Source organism: Bufo bufo, chromosome 3 (genome assembly GCF_905171765.1).
Source record: "Bufo bufo chromosome 3, aBufBuf1.1, whole genome shotgun sequence".
NCBI classification, from domain to species: domain Eukaryota; kingdom Metazoa; phylum Chordata; class Amphibia; order Anura; family Bufonidae; genus Bufo; species Bufo bufo.
This window is the reverse complement of record NC_053391.1, coordinates 185,524,225-185,536,607: the sequence shown is the minus strand read 5'-3', so window position 1 is coordinate 185,536,607 and position 12,383 is coordinate 185,524,225. Positions and strand designations below refer to the sequence as shown.

Below are 12,383 nucleotides of genomic sequence, written 5' to 3'. Positions count from 1 at the left end.
CCGGCCGAATCAAATTTTTAAAAAATTTGCTTATCTCTAACCAACATGTCTCATACGGCTGCTGCTCCTGCTGCCTCATCATGTCACTGACATCATCATGCCACTGCTGCTATCTGCCTGTTTCATATGGCTGCTATTTCCTCCATCATGCTGCTGGCTGTCTGCCAACATGTACCATATGGCTGCTGCTGCCGCCACAGCCTCAGCTGCTAATCCCCTACTGCCACCACTATTGTTGCTATGAATCTGCCACTACTACCACTACTACCACTACCACTATTACTACTACTGCTACTACTCATAAACAACTGGTCTACTGCCTTGTATGTTCCATGCTATGCAGCTTCTGCTGCTGTTACTATTGTGGCCACATGCCTCTAATACCCTACCCTTTCCATATCCACATTGTACTGCTGCTGATTCCAATTAAAAGGGAGAATTTTATAGGCTCTGGAAGCTTGGTAGCTTTGGAATAAGAAAAAGCATAACACATGCCATGGTGCAGTGCATTTTAATGCCGCCAAACATGCATTTACCCATAGCTAAGTATGTCAGAGTCACTCAGACATGATTTATTATTGCTGTCATTGCGCTCAAGAGCTTAGGGAGGGTGCTGAGAGAAAAAGCAAAAATTCATTTTAAAAAAAATGAACAAAAAGAGATAACACATTTTCTAAAAAATCCAGAGCCTTAGGAGACTAAAGGGTGTTATATATCAATTTCCATGGCAATTGGAGACAATCTGCTTTGGTCCAAACCAGTTTAGGTCCAAACCAAACTTTTTAAAAAATTTGGCAAACCAGAACCAAACCTCAACAGGTTGATCATCTCTGGTTGCAATGGCCAACCCTTCCAATTTTAGTCTGCTTTAGTATTTCTATGCGACCCATTACCTCCAGATGTTGAAGCTTGTACCATTTTTGGAAGCAGAATTTCACGGTGTGTCTGCTGTGAAAGATCTCCTTTAGGCCTCTTTCACATAATCGTTTTTTTTTCCTTTTACGGGCCATCTTTTGCGTTCCATATACGGTCCGTATACAGAACCATTTATTTCAATGGTTGCGCAAAAAAAACGGAATGTACTCCGTATGCATTCCGTTTCCGTATATCCGTTCTGTTGAAAGATAGAACATGTCCTATTGTTGCTCACAAATCATGGTCCACGGCTCCTTTCAAGTCAATGGGTCCGCAACAAAAACAGAACACATACGGAACTGCATCCGTATGTCTTCCATATCCGTTCCGTTTTTGCGGAACCATCTATTGAAAATTTTATGTCCAGCCCAATTTTTTCTATGTAATTACTGTATACTGTAGATGCCATACGGAAAAATGGAACGGAAAAACAGAACAGAAACGGAAACACAACGGAAACAAAAAATGCAACAACGAATCCGTGAAAAACAGACCGCAAAACACTGAAAAAGGCATACGGTCGTGTGAAAGATCTCCTTTAATGTCTTTCTCTTTCTACGTTTCCACATTGATATACTGTAACTACATCTGAGATTTTGTTCAAAAATGTTATTTGATCTTCCATAGCCAGGGACCATATTCCATCATTATAACTCCGCTTTTCTAGCCATAATTATGATAAAACACTATACGAGAACTACTGCCGAATCATTGTCTGGTGCAAGAGTTTGTTCATACTGAATATATCCTCAAACCTTGTGAAATAACATCATTTGCATGCTTTCATCGCCATTAGAGACAAATCCTAGTATCTGATAAAGTATAAGTCATCTTTACCATTCCCAAATTGTGACTCCTACACAAAATACTGAGGGAATAAAATGTGATCATGTTATCTCCAATAACAAATCATGCGCCTCAAGTCATCTCAGCCCACAGTCTAATATTTGATCCTGATTCAAGTGAGAACAATCCTCTAGCTCCATTATGCAGTATTACTCTGTGATGCTCATTAGGAGAAGGAGTTTATTAGAATAACAGAAATGCTTAGTCTTTTAGACTCTTGAGGTAATTGGAGGACACAAAAGTGACATAAAAGTAATGTTATTTCGCACAATATAATGGACATCAGTAAATTATGTGCATTAAAAATTGTGGGGAACTGCATATTTAGTCATGTTTTCCATGATTATACATAAATGATCTGCCCTATGATAGGCTGACAATATATGATCTCTGGTGGTGTCACCTCCGTGCATTGACCCTGAAACATCTGTCTGCAGATGTGGAACTGGCTTGGCATTTGTAACGCCTGTAGGTAGGGACAGACGCAGACAGTGAGCCCTAACCTAGAACCCAGTCCTACCTACATGCAGTGCATTGCATCCTGTTGCAAAGGATGCTGTCACGTCACCAAGGGGTGTGGCTCAGCAGCGCGTCTCTCCTGGCGCGGCCGTGCTGAGGCTGAGGATCGCACCGCTGGAGCTCTGACAGGAAGGTTTATGACAGCTGTAATCCTAAACTATGTCTCAAAGCCTGTTTAAAAGGTTAGACATTAAGATAGGATAGCTGTCTTCCAACCAGTGGCACCAGAGGCTCAATTTTCTTTTTCTTTTGGAAAGAGAGCTAATTTGCATACCTTTTTCCCAGATGGTCATTACCTGGCCTATAAAACTCCTTATACTTACAAGTTGAAATAGTACCCCCTGGATACCTACACAACAAAATACAAGTTCATGATTCTCTGACAGTTCATCATGATTCACTTGAATGGACTGAGCTGCCATACCAGAGACAGCTACTTGTTTATGGGCATCCTGGTAGTAGTGAGAGGGCCACATTGTTGCTTGCTCTGCTTTTAATGGGGTTCCTGTGTCCTCTTCCAATGAAGCAGAAATGGCCTCCTGTGTCCTCCTCTAATGAAGCACAAAAATAAAAAAATAAAATTCAGAAAAATCCCTTCAAGGCTACTTTCGCATCTGCATTTGCGCATCCGGTCCCAAGAAAAATAAACAGACTTTACCGGATAGCAATTTAAAAAATATGTTCATCGTATCCTTTTATAAACCCATATCCGTTACATCTGTTACTTTCCATTCTGTCTTCATTTTAGCGGATCAGGTTTATAGGTGTGAGAAGTCTTTTTAAATGCAAACATTGTTGTCGCCTTGTCAGACTATGTGTACACAAAGTGTATGCCCACTATTGTGTATTTATAAAGCTAGCAGTCAAGCTGTGATCATTCCTGCTCTTTGTGGTTTGGGACCATGCTGCCTTCACATATCTGATTTGGATTGAATGCTTTAATCCAAAAATCAAGATGGAGAAGATGTGCCAGGGAAAGACGAAGATGTCGCTATTGGGTTCACTCAATACCATCGAAATGCATGACCCAAGGAGTATTTTCTGTACTGTATCTGGAGCTATGATTATATCCTGAGAAATTCTTTAATTATCTTTGCATGACCATCTGAAGTTTTGATAATCTACTTCATTGTATTACACCAAGATTTCAAAGACCTAAATTCCGAAGACCTATTCCTCCAGGAGAGCAGTTGATGGTGACTTTAAGGTAATATTACATATAATTTTCTTGTTAGTTAGAAATTACATATTACTTTTAGTAAAAATTCTAATAGAATTTTTTTTTTTTTACTCAAAACAGATTTCTTGCTACTGGGGAAAGTTTATCGTCACTGCATTTTCAGTTTAGGATGTGAATTTCTACAATCTCCTACATAGTACGTGAAACTTGCCAAGCCTTGTGGGACTTATTACATGACAATTATATCCCACATCGCACCACACAAGATTGGCTACAGATTACCGAGAAGTTCTGGGAAATCTGCCAGTTTCCAAACTGTGTCGGTAAAGTGGGCGGAAAACATATTTATATTATAAAATCTTCCCTACCGGCTCAGACATTTTTAATTAAAAAAAATATTTTTTTTATCATATTAGTGGCCATTGTGGACGCAATGTTGCTATTGACATCGGTGCATATGGCAAAAGTAGTGACTCCATAGTTTTCAAAAATTCATTACTGGGGCATCTATAACATTCAAAAGATTTTTAGTTGCCACATGGAGAATTCTCACCTGAGCAATTCATTAAAGGTTAAAACTATTGATGATGTTGTGAAAGCATGCATTGTTTTGCACAACTTTTTATCAATGGAGGAACCACTATGTCTGGCCCCACAAGAGGTTGAATGCACATTGACCAGTTTACAAAATCAATCACAGGTCAACCGTTTCAATGTCTCAAATGAGGGACAATTTTGCACAAAACTTCATTTCGGAAGCTGGAAGAGTAAGTTGGCAGGAAAACATTGTTTGACATATTGTGCATAAATGTTGTAGTTATACCGCATGTACACTTTATATCGAATTTTCTGTTCAAATATATATATATATATATATATATATATATATATATATATCAAAGAAAGTCCGCAGCACTCCTTGAAAGATAAAATGTGCTCTTTATTCACACATATCAAATGCTGACGTTTCTGTTCTCTCACAGAACTTGAGAACGGTCACCCGACTTGAGAAAGGTTCTGTGAGAGAACCGAAACGTTGTCAACATTTGATATGTGTGAATAAAGAGAACATTTTATCTTTCAAGGAGTGCTGTGGACTTTCTTTGCTGTCTTCCGTCCTGAATCGAGGGACTACCGCGGGCACCCTACATTTGCCTTGAAGGGAGTGCTGCCAGATTTTCTCTATGGATATATAAATATATATACAGTACAGACCAAAAGTTTGGACACACCTTCTCATTCAAAGAGTTTTATTTATTTTGATGACTATGAAGGCATCTTCCAACAGTCTTGAAGGAGTTCCCAGAGATGCTTAGCACTTGTTGGCCCTTTTGCCTTCACTCTGCGGTCCAGCTCACCCCAAACCATCTCGATTGGGTTCAGGTCCGGTGACTGTGGAGGCCAGGTCATCTGGCGCAGCACCCCATCACTCTCCTTCATGGTCAAATAGCACTTACTTTCAAAGTTTTCCCAATTTTGCAGCTGACTGAATGACCTTCATTTCTTAAAGTAATGATGGCCACTCGTTTTTCTTTACTTAGCTGCATTTTTCTTGCCATAATACAAATTCTAACAGTCTATTCAGTAGGACTATCAGCTGTGTATCCACCTGACTTCTCCTCAACGCAACTGAACTCCCAACCCCATTTATAAGGCAAGAAATCCCACTTATTAAACCTGACAGGGCACACCTGTGAAGTGAAAACCATTTGAGGGGACTACCTCTTGTAGCTCATCAAGAGAATGCCAAGAGTGTGCAAAGCAGTAATCAAAGCAAAAGGTGGCTACTTTGAAGAACCTAGAATATGACATATTTTCAGTTGTTTCACACTTGTTTGTTATGTATATAATCCCACATGTGTTAATTCATAGTTTTGATACCTTCATAGTCATGAAAATAATGAAAACTCTTTGAATGAGAAGGTGTGTCCAAACTTTTGGTCTGTACTGTATATATATATATATATATATATATATATATATATACACACACACACACAGTCAGGTCCATAAATATTGGGACATCGACACAATTCTAAAATGTTTAGCTCTATACACCACCACAATGGATTTGAAAAGAAACAAACAAGATGTGCTTTAACTGCAGATTGTCAGCTTTAATTTGAGGGTATTTACATCCAAATCAGGTGAACGGTGTAGGAATTACAACAGTTTGCATATGTGCCTCCCACTTGTTAAGGGACCAAAAGTAATGGGACAGAATAATAATCATAAATCAAACTTTCACTTTTTAATACTTGGTTGCAAATTCTTGCAAAGCCTGAAGTCTGGAACGCATAGACATCACCAGACGCTGGGTTTCATCCCTGGTGATGCTCTGCCAGGCCTCTATTGCAACTGTCTTCAGTTCCTGCTTGTTCTTGGTGCATTTTCCCTTCAGTTTTGTCTTCAGCAAGTAAAATGCATGCTTAATCGGATTCAGGTCAGGAGATTGACTTGGCCATTGCAAACCATTCCACTTCTTTCCCTTAAAAAACTCTTTGGTTGCATTTGCAGTATGCTTTGGGTCATTGTCCATCTGCACTGTGAAGCGTCGTCCAATGAGTTCTGAAGCATTTGGTTAAATATGAGTAGATAATATTGCCCGAAACACTTGATTGTTGACTTTGACACACATACACCTACCTCCTGGAGAGTGTTCTTGATCTGGCCAACTGTTGTGAAAGGGGGTTTTCTTCACCAGGGAAAGAATTCTTCAGTCATCCACCACAGTTGTTTTCCGTGGTTTTCCAGGTCTTTTGGTGTTGCTGAGATCACCGGTGCGTTCCTTCTTTTTAGGAATGTTTCAAACAGTTGTTTTCGCCACGCCTAATGTTTTTGCTATCTCTCTGATGGGTTTGTTTTGTTTTTTCAGCATAATGATGGCTTGCTTCACTGATAGTGACAGCTCTTTGGATCTCATCTTGAGAGTTGACAGCAACAGATTCCAAATGCAAATAGCACACTTGAAATGAACTCTGGACCTTTTATCTGCTCATTGTAATTGGGATAATGAGGGAATAACACACACCTGCCCATGGAACAGCTGAGAAGCCAATTGTCCCATTACTTTTGGTCCCTTAACAAGTGGGAGGCACATATGCAAACAGTTGTAATTCCTACACCGTTCACCTGATCTGGATGTAGATACCCTCAAATTTAAGCTGACAGTCTGCAGGTAAAGCACATTTTGTTTGTTTCATTTCAAATCCATTGTGATAGTGTATAGAGCCAAAAATGTTAGAATTGTGTCGATGTCCCAATATTTATGGACCTGACTGTATATATACAGTACAGACCAAAAGTTTGGACACACCTTCTCATTCAAAGAGTTTTCTTTATTTTCATGACTATGAAAATTGTAGATTCACACTGAAGGCATCAAAACTATGAATTAACACATGTGGAATTATATACATAACAAACAAGTGTGAAACTACTGAAAATATGTCATATTCTAGGTTCTTCAAAGTAGCCACCTTTTGCTTTGATTACTGCTTTGCACACTCTTGGCATTCTCTTGATGAGCTTGTGTTAATTCATAGTTTTGATGCCTTCATAGTCATGAAAATAAAGAAAACTCTTTGAATGAGAAGGTGTGTCCAAACTTTTGGTCTGTACTGTATATATATATATATATATATATATATATATATATATATATATAAATAGGCACACCACCTTCTGAAAAAATATGTCAGAACACCTTAGAATTATTATAAACAACTCCCCGAATTTATTTACATTGAATATATAAAAATATAAAAATTAAAATAAAGTAGAAATAGGGAGATAAACAGTGATTAGTTCACATAACACATTAATTGTTCATCCTAATCCATTTCCTTCCTAGAGAACTTCACATGTAAAAGTCTGATTGTATATATATTGTACCGCCTGGAAAGTGCAATGAATGATAAATTTGAAAAAAACAATGATCAAAGTTCCTTAAAATTAGCTCTCATGAGTAGCTGGTCCACAATTCATATAATTACTGATATCAGTCAGAGTTCATGATTAATGTTCAGGATACATGATTAAATTCTTTTTATTTTTTTTATTTTTTTAAAGTTCAAAATTAGATTATCCGATCCATATATTCCTGATGTCTATAATTTATACAATACCAATCTGTCCCGAGGATAAAACTCCACTATTCGTGACCCTCTTCTATGAAAAATATTTTCAAGCGCTTCTTGCAAATATTCACCAACGCTTTTGAGAAATATTTTTCATAGAAGAGGGTCACGAATAGTGTAGTTTTACCCTCGGGACAGATTGATATTGTATAAATTATAGACATCAGGAATATATGGATCAGATAACCTCATTTTGAACTTTAAAAAAAATATATAATTTTATCATGTACCCTGAACATTAATCATTAACTCTGACTGATATCAGTAATTATATGAATTGTGGACCAGCCATGGGCGTTGCAAGGGTCTCAAAAGATCCGGGGCCCAAACACCAATGCATATGGCCCAATTCTCTAAGTTGAACAACCGCATCCCTCCCCCCCACCCTGTAAACACTAGCACTGAAGACATTTTACTGTACTTGCTATACCTCTCACATCCAGATGTAGATCTTCTCTGTCATTATCTTCTCCATCCGGTGCGGCCACTTGTCTCAGCCGCCTCGTCTCTGCAGAGTGTGACGCACAGACATCTTAGCTTTCTTTCTTTTCTGTACCCCCAAATACTATCCTGAAGAAAAATGAGTGCCCCCCATAGTAACAGTACTCCTCACAGTCCCATCAATAGTACTTCCCTTCTAGAATGCTCTCATTAGTAATACTGCCCCCTACTGGACCCAACAGTGATAATGCTACACAAGAGTGCCTCCAGTAGAAGAACCCTCCAGTATTAATAATACCCTCACAGAGCCCCCAGTAGAAATAAGGCACCCTATTATTCCACCAGTAGTAATAAAGCTCTCTACAGACCTCTCAGTAGTAATAAAGCCCCCATAGTGCTCTTAGTAGAAATAATGCAGATCTATAAGTCCCTCCTATAGAGCCCCAGTAGTAATAAGAACCTCTTAATGTCCCCTGGATTTAAAATGCCCCCACAGTGTCCCTAGTATTTATACTGGCCCCTACTGTTATAATGCTCGCCCTGAAGCACCCCAAGTATTTATAATGCTGCCTGCAGTGCCCCTTGTAGTTATATTCCTCCGTTTAGTGTCCTTAGAAATTATAATTTCTCAGCACCTCCATACAGTCCCATGTAAATAATATTATTTCCCTCCCTCCAATATACAGTCCCATGTAAATAACATCCCTCTCTATCTATAGCCCCCTCCTGAAACAGATGCTGGTAAATCTGGCTGGTCAGGGGACTGGATAGGTGGCGCCTAGAAAGATGGTGCCAGAGTTAGATACATTTGTCTGTCAAGATCTCTGTTTACAGTCAGTGAACGGGAACATCATTTATCGCAAGGAAATTGCAAACACCTACCGATGGGGTGTTAACCCCCAGAAGTAGGTCATCAGCACGAAGGTGCAGTCATTTTCACAGCTCGAGGTATCCTCCCAGAAGCTTGACCTCTGCACGTCGATGGTCTGCATTGCGAGACTTGTCTAAAAGAAAAATCCTGCAGTGCACCCCCTTGGAGGAAACTCTTGATCCAGCACAGGCTGCTTTGCTCCTTCAAAAACAATGGACTCTGTACAATGTGACACCGATGTATAATTTCTCATACACCAGACTGAAAGAGTATTCCAAGCACCTGTCTGCCCACATAGCTGCCGAGAAGCAGCTTGCCATTGAAGTGGGCTGAACCTAAAAGCCAAATTTTCCTGTTTACCTGGACTCAAAGGAAAGGACAGAGATCCACTGCCTGTGCTCATACAGATTTAATCCAAGTCTCCACTCACCAAGGCAAGCACAGAGGACCGGATTGTGTGGACAGGTTGGTTATGTGGGACGTACACAGAGGACGATCTATTGGAGATGCTACCAGAGACATTTACTTGCCTCCCACTCTTCCTGTATAACGGCTCTGAGGCGCTCACGGCTATCGTAGGGACGTGGATTCAAAGAAACTTTAACTGTTGCTTCGGTAAGCTGGTGATCAGTTCACAGGGCCTTACTTGACTAGCAGCGATGTGGACTGGGTATGACGTGTCTGGATCAGTGTCGGCCATAGAGCTTGTTTCTCTGTGCCTGTTGAACCTCGCATGGACATTTCTTATGTCATCCATGCAGAGGACTTCAAGACTTTATGGAATGATATTCAGAAATCAAAGGACGAGGTCACGTTGGAGGAAGTGGACAATTTATTCAAATGTCTTTACTCGCATTTCTTCAGACACTTTAGAATCCACTTATCAGCAACCCAACTCGTCAAGGTGATTGCATCTGTGGCATCAGTGCACTGTGAAGAAAAAGTGAAGTTCCTCAGTAAGGACTACCTAATCCGAGTGCTGGGATTTATCACGGAGCTGGCCATCAATAACATCCAGTATTGAACACATGGACGACTCTCATCTCAGACCTTGTCCACAATGTTTGGGACCCCCCAGACGTCTTACATGTCTAATACATGATACCTTCAGTGCTTACTACATGTTATACCGCTTCTTACCGTTCTGTTACAGCGGCTGTGAGACCTGCACATACTAAGGCCTATGTATGAAGATTTTCGGGTATTGCCTGTACCGACCAGTTACCTTCCAGCTGTAATTGTGTAGCCTGGACTGTAGGAATGAGCTGGAGTTGGCTTGTTTGCTGGACTGTCATCCAGTTATCAGCCATAACCCTATACATTTCATGATCAATATGCATCAAATGTTTTTTTTTTTTCCCCCGTTAAAAACAAATACAAATAAAGAATTGGCTTGCAATTTGGTACCCAAAAGCAGGAGTGGGTACAAAACACAGAAGACATGCAAATATTCCATTCTCTGTTTTGGATCCACTACTGTTTTTTTTTTTTGCGTTAGCGATACTGATGGATTACTGACCAAATGCTGACCGAGTGAAGACAGATGCTCAACAGACAGGATCCATTTTTTGGGGGGTTTATTGTTCTGACGGATCAGAGGAAGGGCAAAATAATCAGTGACGTCAACACAAACTTACTGCTGACACCCTCTCCACTCTGTCAGGGGGGCTCTACTTGTATAAGCATTTAATAGAACAGGTTCTGTAGAAATCTATGTGGAATTAGCTGCCGATTGTGTAAAAGGAGTGTGCTTCTTCTTGGCACTAACATCGACCTGTAAGGCTGAGTTCATACTTGAGTTATTTGGTCAGTTTTGGCCCCGTGCCCAAATAAGTGAAGTGTGTAGTGATTCATCTGCATGTCATACTGACTCACAGTATTGTTTCACTACCACAGTAGACTCCCTATGCGTTTTCCTGCAAGGCACAGTGTTCTACACCACTATAAAGGCTCTCTGCAGCCAGGAAATAGAAGTTTTTTTATGCGATTCGCCGCAAATAAATTAAAAAAATTCTGCAAACCGGCCGAATCGAATTTTTGAAAAATTCACTCATCTCTACTCACTACCTTCTACAGGTGGTGCATCATTAGCAGCTGTATTACTGCCTGGTTCAGGAACCATACCAAAGAGAACTACAGTGGGTAGTGAGGACAGCTGAAAAGAATACTGATGCCTCTGTGTCCTCCATTGCTAACATCTCCGTCATGCGCTGTACCAGAAAAAGCTTTAAACATTGTGGGAGACACCTCACACCCTGCAAAGATTCTTTTCAATCTGTTATTGTCCGACACCAAAGTATTCCGACCTCCACTACCAGATTGCACAACAGCTTCTTCCCACAAGCCATCAGTGTTGGACTTGTGAACACTTGACTTGTGAATGCAAGGCACTGTCTATTATTTGTTTGTGTGATCAATGCAGCATTATGGGTCCTTGGGAAATGCTATCTCATTTTATATATTCTGTAGGTGACTGGTTGATTGGGTGCATAGCGGTTTCTACCTTGCCAGGCAGGGGCCTGTTATGGTGCACAGCGTCACTTAGCACATTCATCTCTCATATAGGGATTGATGAGACTAAAGAGACGTTGTACGACCAGTCACTGTCCTTGAATGCCAGCTTGTCATTATATCCCTATTGGTGTTCTTCTATCTTGTGAACAAACTGGAATTTGCAACATAGTTGGAGACATTTCGCTCAGTTTTCTTGGACTTGTTAAATTTCACTACAGTTCAGTTTTTTACCTTTTTTTTCAGTTTGTCGAGACATAGTCATACGTACTGCCTTTTCAGAAATCTGCCTCCCTTATAAGTGCACAGCTTCACTTCTCATCTGTACCTGCCACAAAGATAAGAATGTGGTGGATTTCTTAGACAGTAACATATCAAAAATATTTTTTCACCAATTTCCTGTGAAAATGTTATTAAAATTTTTAATAAAACCATATATACTTATTATTTAATCCTATAATAATTTTGCACTCAGCATGCTCACTACACCACTAGATGCATGCTTTAAGGAATCTAGTTTTTAAAATGGGGTCATTTATAATTTTGCAGCTCAACGCCATTACATGTGTGCAATGGGGCCTGAACCATTTTCAGTTTATTATCTGAAAGGCCCCAGGTGCTCCTTTATGTTTGGGCCCTGCCGTGTGTCAAGACATAAGATTAGGGCCACAATGGGGATATTTCTGAAGACAGGAGAAATGGGGAGATACATTTTGGGGTGTACTTTATTTTTATGTACTCTGTAGAAAAAACATCTGTCTTTAAATTGACACTTTTGTGTAAAAAATGTAAAAAAAATAAATTCTGCATGCTTACCATTAATTTCTACAAAAAACAAGGGGGTCTAAAAGCTCACTACACCCCTAGATTAATACCTTAGGGGGTCTAGTTTTCAAAATGGGGTCATGTATGGGGATTTTCTATTGTTTTGGCAGCTCAACGCCATTACAAGTGTGCAATG

At 39.8% G+C, this 12,383-nt stretch overlaps 1 pseudogene; it reads left to right on the top strand.

Moving 5' to 3' along the window:
- Window positions 1-2,439: 2,439 nt before the first annotated feature.
- On the top strand, window positions 2,440-9,935 carry LOC120993691 (annotated as a pseudogene).
- Window positions 9,936-12,383: the final 2,448 nt, after the last annotated feature.